Here is an 18,372-nt window from a genome sequence, read left to right on the forward strand (position 1 = left end):
CACAGAGCTACAGGAAAAAGAAAAGGACAAAATACATGGAAAATCAAACCTTCTGCCTACCAATAGAAAAGCAATACACACAGCAATAAAAAATTAAATAACTCACAAGTCATGGGACATGACAGTTGTCATTTGCTATTACTGCATACACTGCTCTTCTTTAGGTCTGCATATATAGTAATCGAGAAGGTAGAGAGGGTAATAAATCTCTGACAACTGGATGCTCGCTGTTGCAGCTAAACAATTAAGTGTAGCTGCCCAGATTTTTAAAGTCTATGGATAGTCTGGAAGCAGTTAGAGTAAGTACCAAGTGAGTGGGGAAAGGTAAGGTAAGGGGACACCTGCATCTAGGGAAGGGGGAAAAGGTGACCACTGACCAAACCTACTGCTGGTCCCAGAGTCACTCATCAAAAAGATAGGTTGCAAACCTATGTGCTGAGCCGAAGACCTGACTCTAGTTATTCCTAGTGCAGGACCCTAAATAAGGAATGGGTAGGATGAGCTTTTTGTCAACCCCACTAAATGCTAAAGGAAGACACAAGGGGAAAAATGCATGAACTACTTATCCAAAGACCAAAGATATAAACTTGACCTCGTGTTTGTTACATCAATAAGAACAGGGGCTGAGAAGGATGGGGATGAATTGCAGCCACCTGTCCATGAGAAGAAATATGGATGAAATTCCTAGCTCAGAGAGTGGGAACACGCCCCTGTTTGTACAAAGTACAAAAAATATAGAAAAAATACTGAGTCAAAGGAGCTTGAGCATATGTTAGTATATGTGAAATAATAGGAGCACATTCACACTATGGCAATTAGGTGAGTTATTTCATTGATATAGCTTCTCATGGACAGGTGGCTGCAGTTCGGCCCCGTCCTTCTCTGCCCTTATTCACATTGATATCACTGACACAAGGTAAGGTTTTAATAGTTGAGACAGAATAGGACTGTACTGACTGGGAACACCTTGTTTTGGAGGGATGGTTTTTAAGAATTTAGATCAAACATTGTAAACCAAGTACCCAAAGTATTTACATGTACTACTACTATTTACTTTTTTTACTTTTTTTTTTATAGTATATGCTTTTTATATTTTTATCTTGGGTTTTTGTCACCAAAATAGGGTCTGACATATAAAAATAATTAGGAACAAATATTTAAATATATTTTAGTGGTCCTTTGTGGTCATAAAAAATTACAATTATCAACCAATATCTGAAAAAAAAGAATGCAATAGAAACATAAAAAGGAAGCCCCATGTATCACAAAAACATAAAAATTACTTGAATTTTCAAACAAGAAAAAAATTCACTGCTGTTTAATCTACATGTATGATACAGTAAGACCCAAATATGTTCTGGGTTAAGAGTGGGGGTAATTTGCTTGGTCTTGAACTGTTTTCATTTTTCTTAAGGTAGGACTTACACGATTCTTCATTTCAAAATATGTGCAAGTCTGTACCAAAATCCCTTGTGTTACATGTTGAGCTTAACAGAGATTTAGATACACAATTGTTTGTGGATTTCACCCTGCACATTGCAAAAGGAGCATTATGAGTAATAATTTTATTTATATAGCAACATATTCCATAGCACTTTACAGTTCATAAGGGACATATATAAACAATAAAGATATTACAGAGTAACATATTATTCAATAGATTGCAAGAGTATCTGAGCTAATCTATATCCACACATGCACTTTCCCTTGCTGTGATGGCACTAGGTGTTGAAGTCAGACTAACACCTGTGCAGAAGAAGTGTTATTTACAGTAACACCTTTTCTGTACAGGTCTCAGAAGCAAGGTTACTATCTTTGAGGCTCTTATTAGGGGTATTGGGAAAAAATAGAAGGGGTATTGGGAAATAATAGAATTGTCTGGGGTAATGCATTTCAGAAAATAGGAGCAGCATGCAATAAGTCTTGAAGACAGAAGTGGGGTTTTTGGATTATTGAGGATGTAAAGGCTGCTTTACATGCTTCAATTTCTCATAAAATTGCATGTGCAATCACACCTGCTCCCATCGTTTGTGCGGCATAGGCAATTTCCATCTCCATCTTTAGTTTCTTCTGCAGGGTATGCTTTAAAGATGAAAATCTTGCAGTGTCTTGCTGCAGGTTGTTTGTCGACCTTATTCTTGGGAAACGAAAGGGTAAAGGAGCTGCCCAGCTGTTGCAGTCATCTTGAGCAAATTCCTTGTTCATAACTCTTATGAATTCTAAGAGCCAACTTGTCTTCACTAGTGGAATTGAGCACCGTTGAGCCGATGTTTTCGTGCCATTCCAGTAGCATGTTCATGTTGTTGAAGGATTCTGATGACACTTGGTGTAGCTCAGTTTTTCTTTCACCCAGTAATGGTGTGGGCATGGTTGAAAATGAGTGCTGCAACCATTTGGCAATATGTGTATTTTGTAGGAGGACATGTTGTTAGGTCTCTTCATCTTGTATATGCAAACATTGCCTATGATTACCAAGCCTAGATCAAAGAGTTGGGCAAACAGTGCATTATGTGGTCCATTAATTTGCTGACGTACTTTGCGCAGCCGGAGAATGTCTATGCCTTGCAGAATCAGGATATCTGTTGTTGAGGTCTGGTATCTTATTTGCTATCCCCTTGAGATGTGGATGATGAAGAGCAGCCTCTGACATTGGGATCTCTTCTCTGTTGGATGGAATCTGGTTACACTTGACAAGTGTAGGTAAGGGTATCTCAACAGTGTTTTCAAGAGAATAAGATCACTGCCCCTTCATCCGAAGATCTCTGTAACACTGTTGCAGGTGCCTAAGGTGTAAGAGTAAGCGTTTCCATTTAAGTTGAACATATCAAAGAGTACGGTTTTCTCTGGGTGACTCTTGGGATACACATTCACCAGCCAAATGTTCGCACAGGACTTGTCCCAGAGGCCTTCTCCGAAGACTTCTGTGCATGAAGAAGATATTGTGGTGTGTCTTGTTGCTTGAACTGCGTCCTCCCTGACATGGCTCGTGGTGGGGTAAGGAGTAAGTGCAGAGTCAGGTCAGGATGGGTGGAGCACTTGTACTTCGTCCTCACTGTCACACTCCAAACACTTGATTGTAGTTTTATAATCTTTAGCAAGGTGTTCAGTAGAAGCACAACATCTATAGCAAACCCCAAACTTCCTTAGAAGCTCCTTGCATTCTTGGAGTGGTTGCTTTCTGAAGTTGATGTACTTCTTTAAGGGATGGCTTCTTATGAATTGGACACGCACAATTTTCTACCTTTTCACTCTTGTTTCTGTTGTCTAGGGCTGATGATGGTGAGGGAATAATATCTGTCTTCTTCACTAACACTGGACCCCTGTGGTTTTTGTCATTTGAGCATGTGCTCACATATTTAGAAGGAGATGAAGCTGGGCCACTGGGTTCTCCATAGGAAAAGCTTGGGTCTTTCTTACGCTCTACAATGTATTTTATAAACTCACAGAAGTAAGAGCATGGGGGAAACGACACTTGATCTTTGTTCTTGTATTTTGACCCTAGCATGGTCGACCTTTCTTGTACATTATGTCATAGCTTAACAACTATGAGGCTTACTCCATGGGCAGTGTCCAATTAGCTGAGGCCAGGTAGGTGGGTGTCTGCCTTGGCCAGCTGGAGCTCTAACAACAGGTCACTGAACTCTAGGAAGTTTGAACTGTCCTTACTTGATATCTTTGGAAAACTCTGTAGACGCTTGAACAGTGCATTCTCTATGGCTTCTGGATTGCCAAAGTTTATTTCTAGTCTTTCCTACACAGCTATGAGACCAGCAGTTTGATTACTGATATGAACAGATCTGAGTCTCTTGACATGCTCTGTGGATTGTGGTCCTAACCACCCAATCAGCAGGTCCAGCTCTTCAGCAGCAGTGATGCTGTCACTAGTTACGGTTCTAAAGGCACTTTTCCAATCTCTGTAATTTTCAGGTTGTTCGTCGAACCTTGTGAGACCAGTCTTAATAAGTTCATGGTGAATCATGTACCTTGCAAAGTCGGACATGTCTGTTCTTTCTTACTTTGCGAGCACAGTTGCAGGCTGGGCAGTGCTGTAAATAAGAATAATGACATCTTGGCCTTGAAACATGGGGAGGTATGGCATGACATAGGCATTTAGTCCAGCAACCGGTTTGCTGGTTATAGTCTCTGCGGCATGCAAGGTGGCACTGTGCAGTTCTCAAGAGTATGGTGACACGCTGGCATATTGGGTTGTGTGTAGTCATTAGCAGGTGAAGTTTGGTAAGATGCAGGATCTTGGCGCACTCTGGGGTTTGAAGGAAGTTCCAGGTTGGGAGCTGAAGGAGCATTGTACTGACCTTGAATGCAGGGTGTTGTAAAAAGATTGGCATCCTAGTGCCCTAGAGAAGTGTCAGCACTGTCAGGAGTGTTAATGGTAGTAAGTGGTTCACCACCTTGGCTTAGCAAGTAGTCTCTTGTGCGTTTAAGGGGGTCCTTTGACATACTCTGACGCTTGATCCAGGATCTTTAACTCCGCCATGGCTGTCACATGCTCACATTCCTTCTCAGAGAGCTTCCATTTCCGCTTTCATGGGTGTTGTTTCTTCTCTCTTGCGTGCTGCGGCTGCACCCATTTCTGCTCTTTTTTGTGCTGCAGCTGCATTCATTTCTGCTCTCTTTTGCACAAAGGTGGCTTGTATCTTAGTTGTTTCTGATTTAGCACGTGCTCTTATAAGATGCTCACTGAGGGCAAAATATTTTGATGAATTTGACCTAAATGAGCGTTTTCAGTGCTTGATGGATTTGGATGAGTAAGTTGATGCATCTGGTGTCCATGCAATTCTAGCCTCTATCTTGGCTTTAAACCATTCACCCATGGGCAATTTTCTGTTTTTACATAGTTACATAGTTACTTAGGTTGAAAAAAGACCTAGGTCCATCTAGTTCAACCTTCCTCCACCAGTTCTACATTTAGTCACTAAGTCATTTATAACCAACAATGTTTTGTGTACTGAGGAAATCATCCAGCCCTTTTTTAAAAGCTGTTATAGTATCTGCCATTACTACCTCTTGCGGTAGTGTATTCCACAGTCTGACCGCTCTAACTGAAAAGAACCCTTTCCTATTTAGGTGTCGGAATCGCTTTTCTTCCACTCGCAGTGAGTGCCCCCTGGTCCTTAGTACTGTCTTTGGAAGAAATAAGTCATGTGCCAGTCCTTTATATTGACCACACATGTATTTATACATATAAATGAGATCTCCTCTGAGACGTCTTTTTTCTAAGCTAAACACATCTAACTTTTTCAACCTGTCATCATATGGGAGGCCTTCCATTCCTTGTAATAGTCTAGTTGCCCGCCTTTGAACTGACTCTAACTTCTGAATGTCCTTTTTAAAATGTGGAGCCCAAAACTGGATCCCGTATTCCAGATGTGGCCTTACAAGTGATTTATAGAGGGGTAACAATACGTTGGGATCACGGGATCTAATCTCTCTTTTTATACACCCTAAAATCTTGTTTGCTTTAGCAGCTGCTGCTTGACATTGAGTGCTGCTGCTCAGCTTATTTGTAATGAGAATACCCAAGTCCTTCTCCTGTTCTGTAGTCCCGAGTTTACTTTCATTTAATGTATACGCAGCTATAGGATTACTCCGTCCTAGGTGCATTACTTTACATTTATCAACATTAAATCTCATTTGCCAAGTATCTGCCCATTCTGACATCTTATCCAGATCTTTTTGTAATATTGTACTATCCAGGTCAGTTTTTAATATCCTACATAGTTTGGTGTCATCGGCAAAGACTGACACTGTACTATCAATCCCATCCACAAGGTCATTAAGAAAGAGAGTAAAAAGAATCGGTCCAAGCACAGATCCCTGCGGCACCCCACTGCTGACTATAGCCCATTTAGAGAATGTACCATTTATGACTACTCTTTGTTTCCTATCTTTTAGCCAATTCCTTACCCAGTTGCATATTGTGTCCCCTAGTCCTTGCTTCTGGAGCTTTAGTATAAGGCTATTATGTGGTACAGTATCAAATGCCTTTGCAAAGTCCAAATAAATCACATCAGCTGCATTACCAATATCCAGGTTTGAACTTACCCCCTCATAGAACCCCAACAGGTTGGTTAGACACGACTTATCTTTCATGAATCCATGCTGTTTGTCAGTTATCATATTATTTTCTGCAATATATTTTTGCATGTCATCCCTTAAAATGCCCTCAAAAACTTTGCATACTACTGATGTCAGGCTTACTGGACGGTAGTTGCCTGGATCTACCCTCTTACCTTTCTTAAATATCGGTACCACATCAGCAATCCTCCAATTCTGAGGCACCAACCCTGTTACAAGTGAGTCTAAAAAGATGAGATACAGCGGTCTGTCGATTACGGAGCTTAATTCCCTCAATATTCGTGGATGAATGCCATCTGGCCCTGGGGATTTGTCAATGTTTAATTTACTCAGACGTAGGCGTACTTCATCTTGTGTTAAATTAATTATATCGGGTGGTGGACTTTGATTTTTTACTTGTTGAATGATCCCTGGTACAGTCAGTTCCTTGGTGAATACAGATGAGAAATGCCTATTTAATATCTCAGTCTTTTGTTTGTCCTCTATAACTAACTTGTTTTTATATTTTAAGGGGCCAATACTATCCTTTGTTTTCCTTTTGGCATTAATGTATTTATAAAAGATTTTGGGAATGATTTTAATGTCATTGGCGATTTTTGTTTCAGTAGCTAATTTTGCTTGTTTGATTTCTTTTTTACATTTCCTATTGATATCTTTATACTCCTGCAATGCTATTTCTGTATTCTCAGCCTTTAAGATTTTAAATGCCCTTTGTTTTTGTTTTATTATACTTTGTACAGTCTTATTTATCCATAGTGGTTTCTTTTTATTCCTGGACATTTTATTACCAGAGGGTATACGTTTTTTACAGGACTCTAGTAGTATATCCTTAAACTTACCCCATTTATGTTCGGTATCCCCAGTTACCATGACTTTGTCCCAATCTACACATTTAAGCTCTTCCCTTAATTTGTTGAAATCAGCTTTCCTGAAATTCCAGGTTTTAGCATTCCCCCTTTGAAATGTTCTATTGAATATTATGTTGAAGCTTACCATATTATGATCGCTGGTGCCCAAGTGCTCCCGGACCTGTAGATCTGAAATTGTATCCGGTCTGTTGGTGTTTTTTTTTGCAGGTCTGTTGTTTTTTTTTGCACTCCTACCGAGAGCCGTAACTTTTTAATTTTTCTGTCAATCTTGTCATATAGCGGCTTGTTTTTTGTGGAACAAGTTGTACTTTTAAATTAAACCATAAGTTTTACCTTATAGTGTACTGGAAAACAGCAAAAAAAATTCAAGTGCAGTAAAACTGCAAAAAAAGTGCGATTGCACAATAGTTTTTGGGATATTTTATTCACTATGCTCACTATATAATAAAACTGATGTGTTGGTGGGATGTCTCGGGTTGGTACAAGTTTGTAGACATCAAAGATGTATAGGTTTACTTTTATCTAAGGGGTTAAAAAAAATCACAAGTTTGTCCCAAAAAAGTGGTGCACTTTTTGCATGATTTTCTGAAACGTAGCGTTCTCATTTTTCAGGATCTATGGCTCAGTGATGGCTTATTTTTTGTGTCTCGAGCTGACAATTTTAACGGTGCCATTTTTGCACAGAAACTATGTTTTGATCGCCTGTTATTGCATTTTGCAATAAAAAAAGTAATTTTGGCATTTGGAATTTTTTTGCCGCTACGCCATTTACCGATCAGATTAATTGATTTTATGTTTTGATAGATCGGGCATCTCTGAACATGTCGATACCAAATATCTGAATATTTTTTAGTTGTTTAACCCTTTAATTTTCAATGGACTGAATGGTGGGGTGATTTGAACTTTTAGGTTTTTTAAATTTTTTTAAATATTTTAAAACTTTTTTAACTTTTTTTTTTTTTACTAGGTCCCCTAGTTGACTAAAACAATCAGCAGTCTGATTGCTCTTCCATTTCTCCAGATCACAGCTACATAGCTGAGATCTGGAGAAAAGCTGCTCTACTCTCACACACTGCCCTCTGCCGGCAGTGAGAGAAAGTGACTCATGATAGCTACAGGAGTCATCACATGACCCTGTGCTACCATGGTAACCACCGGAAGTCACGTGATCATGTCACGTGACTTCTGATGGGAGTGGGTAAGTTATCCTTATGGCGGCACGCTGTTACATCTTGATGTCAAAATTTGACAGCAAGATGTAAGGGGTTAATAGGCGCAAGTTGGAACGCAATTCCACTCTCACCTGTCAGGCACAGATGTCAGCTGTTGAAATCAGCTGACATGTCTGTGGATTGCAGCGGACTTCCCGTGGCAGCTCGCGGGGATTAACCTCACACAATCCATGACGTACCCAGTATGTCGTGTCAGGAAGAGGTTAATGTCCCATACAGTGCAGTCTCTTTCAGAATTAAGCTGTTGGAAAATTTAAAATTCGTTTAAAGTCTCTGGTAGATTCAGTTTTTTCAGGAGAGTACTGTATTTGTCACTCTTCTCCATATACATTTGGTATGCTCTGCATAATTGTTCTAGGGCTCCCTCTAGTGGTAACTCATGAGAAGCAGGCCTTGATACAGAGTCTATTTGACTCAGCACCTTTTCCCATAGTAGACACACATCATGATGTAATTCACATTTTGCGGTCTCTAAATTCTCCATAACTTTCCATGTGTTTTGACTGTATGTTTTCCCCTTTCACTAGATGGTGGATGAGGATCTGAGTACCTTTCCTGTGCTTGTAAGTTTGGTAGGGACGTTGTATTCCTTCCTTACATGATAAGTTTGCAGGCAGGAAGAGTGAATGATGAGGGTTACCTATTCCTCTCTGTTCAGCAGCTGGAAATGCATAGAGTCTCTGCACAGAGTTGATACTTTATTGCTAATGCTGGAGCAGCTGTAGATTCTTGTGTAAGCTGGGCTCTGCCTGGGATCTCGTTTAACAGTCTATCTGAAAAATGTCCTTTTCCTCTGGTATTAAAACGCAGATCTTGCGTTGCTGTCTCTGAAGCATGCTACTCTTTGTACTATTCTGACTCAAGGATATGTGGAATGTGGGGATGCCTGAACAGACCGTCTTATCTTGGGCTCTTCGTATCGACCTGTACTCATGTTCATATCAGTTATCATAAATGGATTATCTTGCTAACTGTCAAGTAGAGGGGTGCTCGGAGAAAAAGAGACGATACTGAAAAGCGTAGCTCTGGCACACCCAAACGAGAAAGACACAGATATGGTGGTCCAAAAATTATTTTTATTATTATTATAATTCTTCACTCATTTGCAAAATATCGAGTTGTAACCTTCATTCATTTCATGAACGTTTTCGGCATTAAATAGCCTTTATCAAAAAAAATTAGGTAATTAGGTCTACATAAACAAAATAACAGAATTAACAATCAGTATATATGTATTTTTTAAGATCCATATATAACATCATTTTAATTACAATAACAGTTGCCACTGGATCATAATAATATAATAGAATGAAAAAGTATATGTGTATCATAAATAATGACTGTAAGAGACTGTAAGTTTACTGGGTCACAGAGTGTGGGCACCCATTGGAGTCTGTATAATAACCGGTAAGGCTGTAAAACAAAAGGAAAAAAACATTATAGAAATATATATATATATATATATATATATATATATATATATATATATATATATGTTCTCTTTTTTTATTTTGGTTTTGTTTTTTGTTTTAATTTTTCATTTTTATTTTTATTTTATCTCTATTTTTTTTTATCTTCCTTACATTCCTAATCGGCCTGTCACATGGTTTTTTTCTTTTGTTTTACAGCCTTACCGGTTATTATACAGACTCCTATGGGTGCCCACACTCTGTGACCCAGTAAACTTAGGTACATGGGCGCTTACAGTAATTTTTTATGATACACCTATACTTTTTCGTTCTATTATATTATTATGATCCAGTGGCAACTGTTATTGTAATTAAAATGATGTTACATATGGATCTTAAAAAATACATATATACTGATTGTTAATTCTGTTATTTTGTTTATGCAGACCTAATTTTTTTGATAAAGGCTATTTAATGCCGAAAACGTTCATGAAACGAATGAAGGTTACAACTCGATATTTTGCAAATGAGTGAAGAATTATAATAATATTAAAAATAATTTTTGGACCACCATAACTGTGTCTTTCTCATTTGGGTGTGCCAGAGCTACGCTTTTCCATATCAGTTATCAGATAGCGTAACTCAGCCACAATCACATTGCAGGAAGACTCCAGGAAAAAAGGATTGCTTTAACTGAAAATCTTGTATTGAAGATGATTACTGCAGGTACAAAGAGTAATTCTTCGGAGAACAACAACATGTGCATTAAGATGGACGTTTCAACACAGTAATGAAGAAGGGAGGGGACAACTGACATCACAGAGCTACAGGAAAAAGAAAAGGACAAAATACATGGAAAATCAAACCTTCTGCCTACCAATAGAAAAGCAATACACACAGCAATAAAAAATTAAATAACTCACAAGTCATGGGACATGACAGTTGTCATTTGCTATTACTGCATACACTGCTCTTCTTTAGGTCTGCATATATAGTAATCGAGAAGGTAGAGAGGGTAATAAATCTCTGACAACTGGATGCTCGCTTTTGCAGCTAAACAATTAAGTGTAGCTGCCCAGATTTTTAAAGTCTATGGATAGTCTGGAAGCAGTTAGAGTAAGTACCAAGTGAGTGGGGAAAGGTAAGGTAAGGGGACACCTGCATCTAGGGAAGGGGGAAAAAGTGACCACTGACCAAACCTACTGCTGGTCCCAGAGTCACTCATCAAAAAGATAGGTTGCAAACCTATGTGCTGAGCCGAAGACCTGACTCTAGTTATTCCTAGTGCAGGACCCTAAATAAGGAATGGGTAGGATGAGCTTTTTGTCAACCCCACTAAATGCTAAAGGAAGACACAAGGGGGAAAATGCATGAACTACTTATCCAAAGAACAGGGGCTGAGAAGGATGGGGATGAATTGCAGCCACCTGTCCATGAGAAGAAATATGGATGAAATTCCTAGCTCAGAGAGTGGGAACACGCCCCTGTTTGTACAAAGTACAAAAAATATAGAAAAAATACTGAGTCAAAGGAGCTTGAGCATATGTTAGTATATGTGAAATAATAGGAGCACATTCACACTATGGCAATTAGGTGAGTTATTTCATTGATATAGCTTCTCATGGACAGGTGGCTGCAGTTCGGCCCCGTCCTTCTCTGCCCTTATTCACATTGATATCACTGACACAAGGTAAGGTTTTAATAGTTGAGACAGAATAGGACTGTACTGACTGGGAACACCTTGTTTTGGAGGGATGGTTTTTAAGAATTTAGATCAAACATTGTAAACCAAGTACCCAAAGTATTTACATGTACTGCTACTATTTACTTTTTTTACTTTTTTTTTATAGTATATGCTTTTTATATTTTTATCTTGGGTTTTTGTTACCAAAATAGGGTCTGACATATAAAAATAATTAGGAACAAATATTTAAATATATTTTAGTGGTCCTTTGTGGTCATAAAAAATTACAATTATCAACCAATATCTTAAAAAAAGAATGCAATAGAAACATAAAAAGGAAGCCCCATGTATCACAAAAACATAAAAATTACTTGAATTTTCAAACAAGAAAAAAATTCACTGCTGTTTAATCTACATGTATGATACAGTAAGACCCAAATATGTTCTGGGTTAAGAGTGGGGGTAATTTGCTTGGTCTTGAACTGTTTTCATTTTTCTTAAGGTAGGACTTACACGATTCTTCCTTTCAAAATATGTGCAAGTCTGTACCAAAATCCCTTGTGTTACATGTTGAGCTTAACAGAGATTTAGATACACAATTGTTTGTGGATTTCACCCTGCACATTGCAAAAGAAGCATTATGAGTAATAATTTTATTTATATAGCAACATATTCCATAGCACTTTACAGTTCATAAGGGACATATATAAACAATAAAGATATTACAGAGTAACATATTATTCAATAGATTGCAAGAGTATCTGAGCTAATCTGTATCCACACATGCACTTTCCCTTGCTGTGATGGCACTAGGTGTTGAAGTCAGACTAACACCTGTGCAGAAGAAGTGTTATTTACAGTAACACCTTTTCTGTACAGGTCTCAGAAGCAAGGTTACTATCTTTGAGGCTCTTATTAGGGGTATTGGGAAAAAATAGAAGGGGTATTGGGAAATAATAGAATTGTCTGGGGTAATGCATTTCAGAAAATAGGAGCAGCATGCAATAAGTCTTGAAGACAGAAGTGGGTTTTTTGGATTATTGAGGATGTGAAGGCTGATTTACATGCTTCAATTTCTCATAAAATTGCATGTGCGATCGCACCTGCTCCCATCGTTTGTGCGTCATAGGCAATTTCTTGCCCGTGACGCACAAAGTCGTAAACCCCCGTCACACGTACTTACCTTCCAAACGACCTTGCTGTGGGCAGCAAACATCCAATTCCTGAAGGGGGAGGGACGTTTGGTGTCACAGCGAAGTCACACAGTGGCTGGCCAATAGAAGCGGAGGGGCGGAGATGAGCGGGACGTAAACATCCCACCCAGCTCCTTCCTTCCGCATTGCCGGAAAGCTGCAGTTCATCATTCCCAGGGTGTCACACGATGAACAAACGGAGCACAGAAGAACGTTCGATTTTTTGAAAATGAGCGATGTGTCAACGAGCAATGATAAGGTGAGTATTTTTGCTCGTTCACAGTCGCTCATTTGTGTTACACACTATGATATGTCAAATAAGGCCGGATGTGCGTCACTAACGACATGACCCCGACGACATATCGTTTGATAAATCGGAGCGTGTAACGTGCCCTTTAGTCTTAGGTAATTATTGGATCAAAATTATAGCGGTAGACAGAGATGAGGGAGAAGATGAAGGGTGCTGCTGAACTGTGGAGCACTTTGTGGGTGAGAGATAAGTTATTATATAATATTATATTCTATTGCAAACAAGCAACCAGTATAATGACTGGCACAGGTTGGAGGCATCAGTGTAATGGCTGGAAATGAATATGATGCTGGCTACTGATTTTAGGATGTTTTAAAGAGACGAGACTTTAGTAAGAAAGAGAACAATTATTAGAAAGTTTCAATAGCTCAGATAAGATGAATAAGAACAACAGTAAGAACTATGCACAGTCAAAGGTGACAAAAGGTTGCTCCAGAGAAGTTTTTGAGGTGCAGCTTACATAAGCGAATGAGTGATAGAGCAAGTTCAAAACAAATCTCGACCTAAAGTCACATTAAGTTCTTCTTACAGAATGTGAGATCTTAAATGGAGCGTGAAATTACAACTAGTGTGAAGCCACCCTAAGCTGCTTTATTATTGGGTTCTATCATCATGAGTAGAGCTGGCTTTACACGCTGCAATGTATCTTAAAATGTGTCTGCGGGGTAACGTCGTAAGTGACGCACATTCGGCACCGTAAGGTACATTGTAGTGTGTGACAGGTACGTGCAATTGTTTTAAATAACAAAGAAGGAAAGTGCACAGCACCGCTTACCAGCAACGGAGGTGTAGCAGCAATCCCGACCACTTCAGTTCAGTATAGATTAAACCACATGGATTCTTTGGGTGTGCTGAGTATATTCACACTGCTCTGTACTCACATTAGTTTCACTGCATGTGCGGCTAGAGGAAATTAAGTTGTCATCCGTGGTGCTATTGCCAAGTAAAGCATTCAGGTTGAAGAAAAACAGAGATTGGCAGCACTCTGCGGTGACCAAAAACTTCTTTATTTTCTTATGCTGACAAATGAGATGGACTTGAGGGAGAGGAGGGAGTGGAGCACGAGGACGAGGTCCTGAGTATTCTCTGACAGAATTGCAGGGGTGCCAATACTTTTGGCCAGCGCTGTAACAAGCATATGAGAGGCAAATTGTGAAGAATTGTGTGTATTCAAAAAACTAAGGTCATAGAAACATATTAAAACATGTAAAAAGTTCAAAAATGGATGAACACAGTCTCCTCAATGAGATATAATGTGTATGACAGTGCATATACCAAACATACATATTTAAGAAACCAGCTAGGCAGTCATAGAAAACAGATGGCACAATGAAAGTGGAATAACAAGTCACGCAACAGTATCTGATAAATAGCAGTAATGCAAATGAATACTTACGTGTCCTTTGTGCCACAAGCCACAGAATAGTTTACATGCGGAATATACAGATAGTTCCTCAAGATTAATAAGAAAAATATATCCGAATACAGAAAAACAAAATACAAACATGTAAACATGGAACTGCGGCCCCTAGATGTGGATAAATTAAAAGAAGGGGAAGAAAGGGGGAAAGGGACTTAGTTACATATGCTATATGTGGGGAAGGGGGCTAGGTTATGTGGCGCCCCTGACCCGGTCAGGCACCACTGAGTGCTGCACCCATGCTGGGTCAGTACTTTTAAGTAATCCTAAGGGCCAGAACGAGGTGTTTACGCAGAAACACATAGCAACCAGGTCTCCTACACCTTTAGAGGGGACCTTTGGGTAGTCTCTGGAGAGGGCTAGCTTTCAAATCTTTTCAAGAGGTGGAGCGGAGGGGCTGGGAGCTAAAGTGCAGAGGTTGTCAGGAAAGGAGGGAGAGAACCAGTCTCGTAGTGGAGCGCGGCAGTTGCGAGGCGGACATGCGCGCTCACACTAGTCAGACCCTGCGCAGTGTAGTGACAGTTGGCAGAGGAGAACGGTCACCGAGTAGTCAGAGTAAAGAGGTGCTCCTGGTGACTAGGCATGTACGGGGACAGGTCCCTAGAGAAGACTCCAGTTTAACTATCTGCTAAACCTGCCAGTGAGGGGAACTACAAGTACCTCACCAACCACACAGAGTCCGAGCCTCAGCAGCAACGCAGGGACCCATAAGGAGATAGAGCTTGAAGTCATCTCACCTGGTCCACATTGCCGGCAAACGGGCCAAACATAGGGGAGAAAAGGCAGTTGTGACTCCTTGGATAGACTTCCACGGTACTTCACGTCAGGGGGTTATCCGAACACAGAAGTGCTAGGAAGGCGAGCAAACCAGTTACCCTCAGATTGGCCCAAAGGAGCCCCTGGTCCTACCTGCTTGATCACAGCAACGCCCGGGTCAGCTCACAGAACATCTAAAGTGAGTAAAAACCAGTTAAAAAGACTTTTGGACTCAGCCTGAGTTATTACGGGACCCGCTACCCTGCTCACCCGAGCCCCTGGGGCCTGCCTCACTCACGGGAGGCTATATCACCTGGCTGCAGACCCCATCAGCCCCAGAAGCTTGTAAAACCTGCAGCGGCGGTCGTCCACATCCCTGACCGCAAGCCGTGAGTGGCGTCACGACACATAAATAAAAACTGACAGTACCTGTTGCCATACTGAAGAAGTCCTGTGGCGTCCCTGAAGAGGATCAGCATCCCTGGGGTGACACATCTTCTCTTTTGGCGTCACGAACAGGATCCAGGACTAGACCCGTTCAGATGGGTGACAGTGTGCCTCGGCAGTTCAATCGAAAAATTTGAACCGCCGAGATTTTCTTTACAACCGTTGAAAGTGCATCATCAAAAGGCTGCAGCGCGGACAGAAGAAGTAACCGCACACGGAGAGGAGTGTCCGTCCCAGGATCCCCAGAGTGCTCTGACCCGGCGAGAGGAGGAGATGGGGGCTGATCTGTCCCCGGACCTCTGGGACATCCCAGTCCTGTGGGAGGAGAAACGAAACTAAGACCAGAAGCTGATGAGCGAGGAAAGGAGCAAGATGGCGTCAGCAGAGAGTGATCAGAGGGAGCAGGGCTGGTCTCCATGCCCATGTCAGCGGAGGAGCTGGAAGCAGAGGTCGAGAGAATTGCTGACCGCTTGAAGGAGCAGCGGAAATGGGAAGTAGCTACCTGGAGGCATAGAATGCTGATGGCGATCCAAAACCTGCGGGTGTCCATGCAGCTGGGCCCGCCTGGAGGCACCGCCCATGCTCAACCAAAAACAATACTAGCGACCGAGATCCCACCACTGGATGTCTCCAGCCCGACTCCGGGTGAGTCAAAACCTACCCCTTCGTTACCTGGTATGCTGATCCCACCAGCGCTACCATCAGAAGTCGGTGCAACGCCCACGCCGTCCCGACCTGAAGCGGTCGCAGCAGCCTCTCCGCTTGAGAGGGCTCCAGGTGCCCTGCCTTCAGCTCACCTGGTTGTTAAAGACCTGGTACCGCTTACCAGACCTGAAGCGGTTGCAGCACCCTCTCCACTGAAGAGGGATCCTGAAGACCTACCACCATCTTGCCCGGCTGCCAAAAGCTCGACCCCAGAGCTGCCACGTACTCAACCAGAGAAGGTCGCAGCACCCTCTGTAAGAAAGGGAGACCATGAGGCTGCGCTGCTGCCCCCCACCAACCGGAAGAGGTCGCAGCACCATCCGCCAGGGAGGGAGAACTGGTCCTGCAGCATCTCAACATCGCAACCCCGCAGAGAGTTACAACGGATGAAAGTCGGTCGCCCACGCCCCCTTGTAGAGCCCATCCCGGGAAGTGAGCAGTTGGAGGCCCGGGACCTGCAAGAAAAGCAGTCCCTACGGCGGGCCGGATCCCGATCTCGAGGTCCCCTTCACCTGGGAGTAGTGGAGGAGTTCAATTTCCGCAAGGGGTGGGGATTCATTGTGGAAGCAGGGGTAAAAAAGGGGATTTTTGTGTCCCGGCGGGACGTGCAATCCCATCTGCAGCGGGGTCACCCTGGCCGAGACCTGTACATGGGGGACGTGGTGGAATTCACACTGCATATGGGGGAAAGAGACTGGTTCTCTTTGGATGTGGTGCCATGTCCAAGGGGAACCTCAGTGAGCCCAGGCTCCACCCCCACCACTTCAACCAGGTCCCCATTGTCACCGCTGCCAGGGGACGCCCATGACACGACCTCCAAGGGTCAGTGCACCAAGGTATCGAGCACTGACCTTGGAAGGCGAAAGTCAGTATAGAGAAAGTATTTGGTCAATATTGAAAAGAAAACGTAAAGTTTAAAATGTTTTATTAAAGTTAAGTAACGTTTAAGAAAAATGTGCCCGCAAGCACTTTTGTGGGAACTTTTCAAGAATTTTTAGCACGTGGTTATGTGCACTTTATATGGACTATAGGTTATGAACTGGCAATAACCACAAACTCTCGCAGTGTACATAGTTACCTTAGTAGTACCAACCCCAGAGTCTGCCTGTTGAGGGGCATGGCTCTGCACCACCAAGGGGGCATGCCTGTTTATGGGGCCTGCTCTCCAACACAAAGAAGAAGCAGGTAGGCCTGTTTTTGGGGCCTACCCTACGCCACCCACAAGGACAAGACCAGGTCACCAAAAGGACTGGTGATCACTCCGTATGGGTTAAAGACTCGTGGGTGGTGGGTGGTGGTGGTATGGTACCTGATAGGTTTATATGTAAATATCTCCCCTGTGCGGAAAAAACTTGTGTAATGTTTTTCTTGTCTTTGCAGCCCGAGGACAAGCTGTTGATAACCAAGGGGGAATGGACCGCCCTGACCCGGTCAGGCACCACTGAGTGCTGCACCCATGCTGGGACAGTACTTCCAGGTAATCCTAAGGGCCAGAACGAGGTGTGTACGCACAGACACATAGCAACCAGTTCTCCCACACCTTTAGAGGGGACCCTTGGGTAGTCTCTGGAGAGGGATAGCTTTCAAATCTTTTCAAGAGGTGTAGCGGAGGGGCTGGGAGCTAAAGTGCAGAGGTTGTCAGGAAAGGAGGGAGAGAACCAGTCTGGTAGTGGAGCGCGGCAGTCGCGAGGTGGACACGCGCGCTCACACTAGTCAGACCCTGTGCAGTGCAGTGACAGTTGGCAGGGGAGAATGGTCACCGAGTAGTCAGAGTAAAGATGTGCTCCTGGTTACTAGGTACGTACGTGGACAGGTCCCTAGAGCAGACTCCAGTTTAAATATCTGCTAAACTTGCCAGTGACATAGAAAATGAGAAACAGGGAACTGATATACATAGTATAGGTTAAAATACCATCAATTCATATAGCCAGATAAGGACTACGTGTAAGGGCAAAATCGCATAAACATTAGGAGTAAAAGGGAAGAAAAAGCGATCATAGAAGCCCAGACACCTGATTAGTTTAGATTAAATTTATTTTATTAAATGCAGGTGAGGGGAACTAAAAGTACCTCACCAACCACACAGAGTCCGAGCCTCAGCAGCAACGCAGGGACCCATAAGGAGACAGAGCTTGAAGCCATCTCACCTGGTCCACGCTGCCGGCAAACTGGCCAAACACAGGGGAGAAAAAGCAGTTGAGACTCCCTGGATAGACTCCCATGGTACTTCATGTCAGGGGGTTATCGGAAC

This window comes from Anomaloglossus baeobatrachus, chromosome 1 (genome assembly GCF_048569485.1).
Source record: "Anomaloglossus baeobatrachus isolate aAnoBae1 chromosome 1, aAnoBae1.hap1, whole genome shotgun sequence".
Classification (NCBI taxonomy): domain Eukaryota; kingdom Metazoa; phylum Chordata; class Amphibia; order Anura; family Aromobatidae; genus Anomaloglossus; species Anomaloglossus baeobatrachus.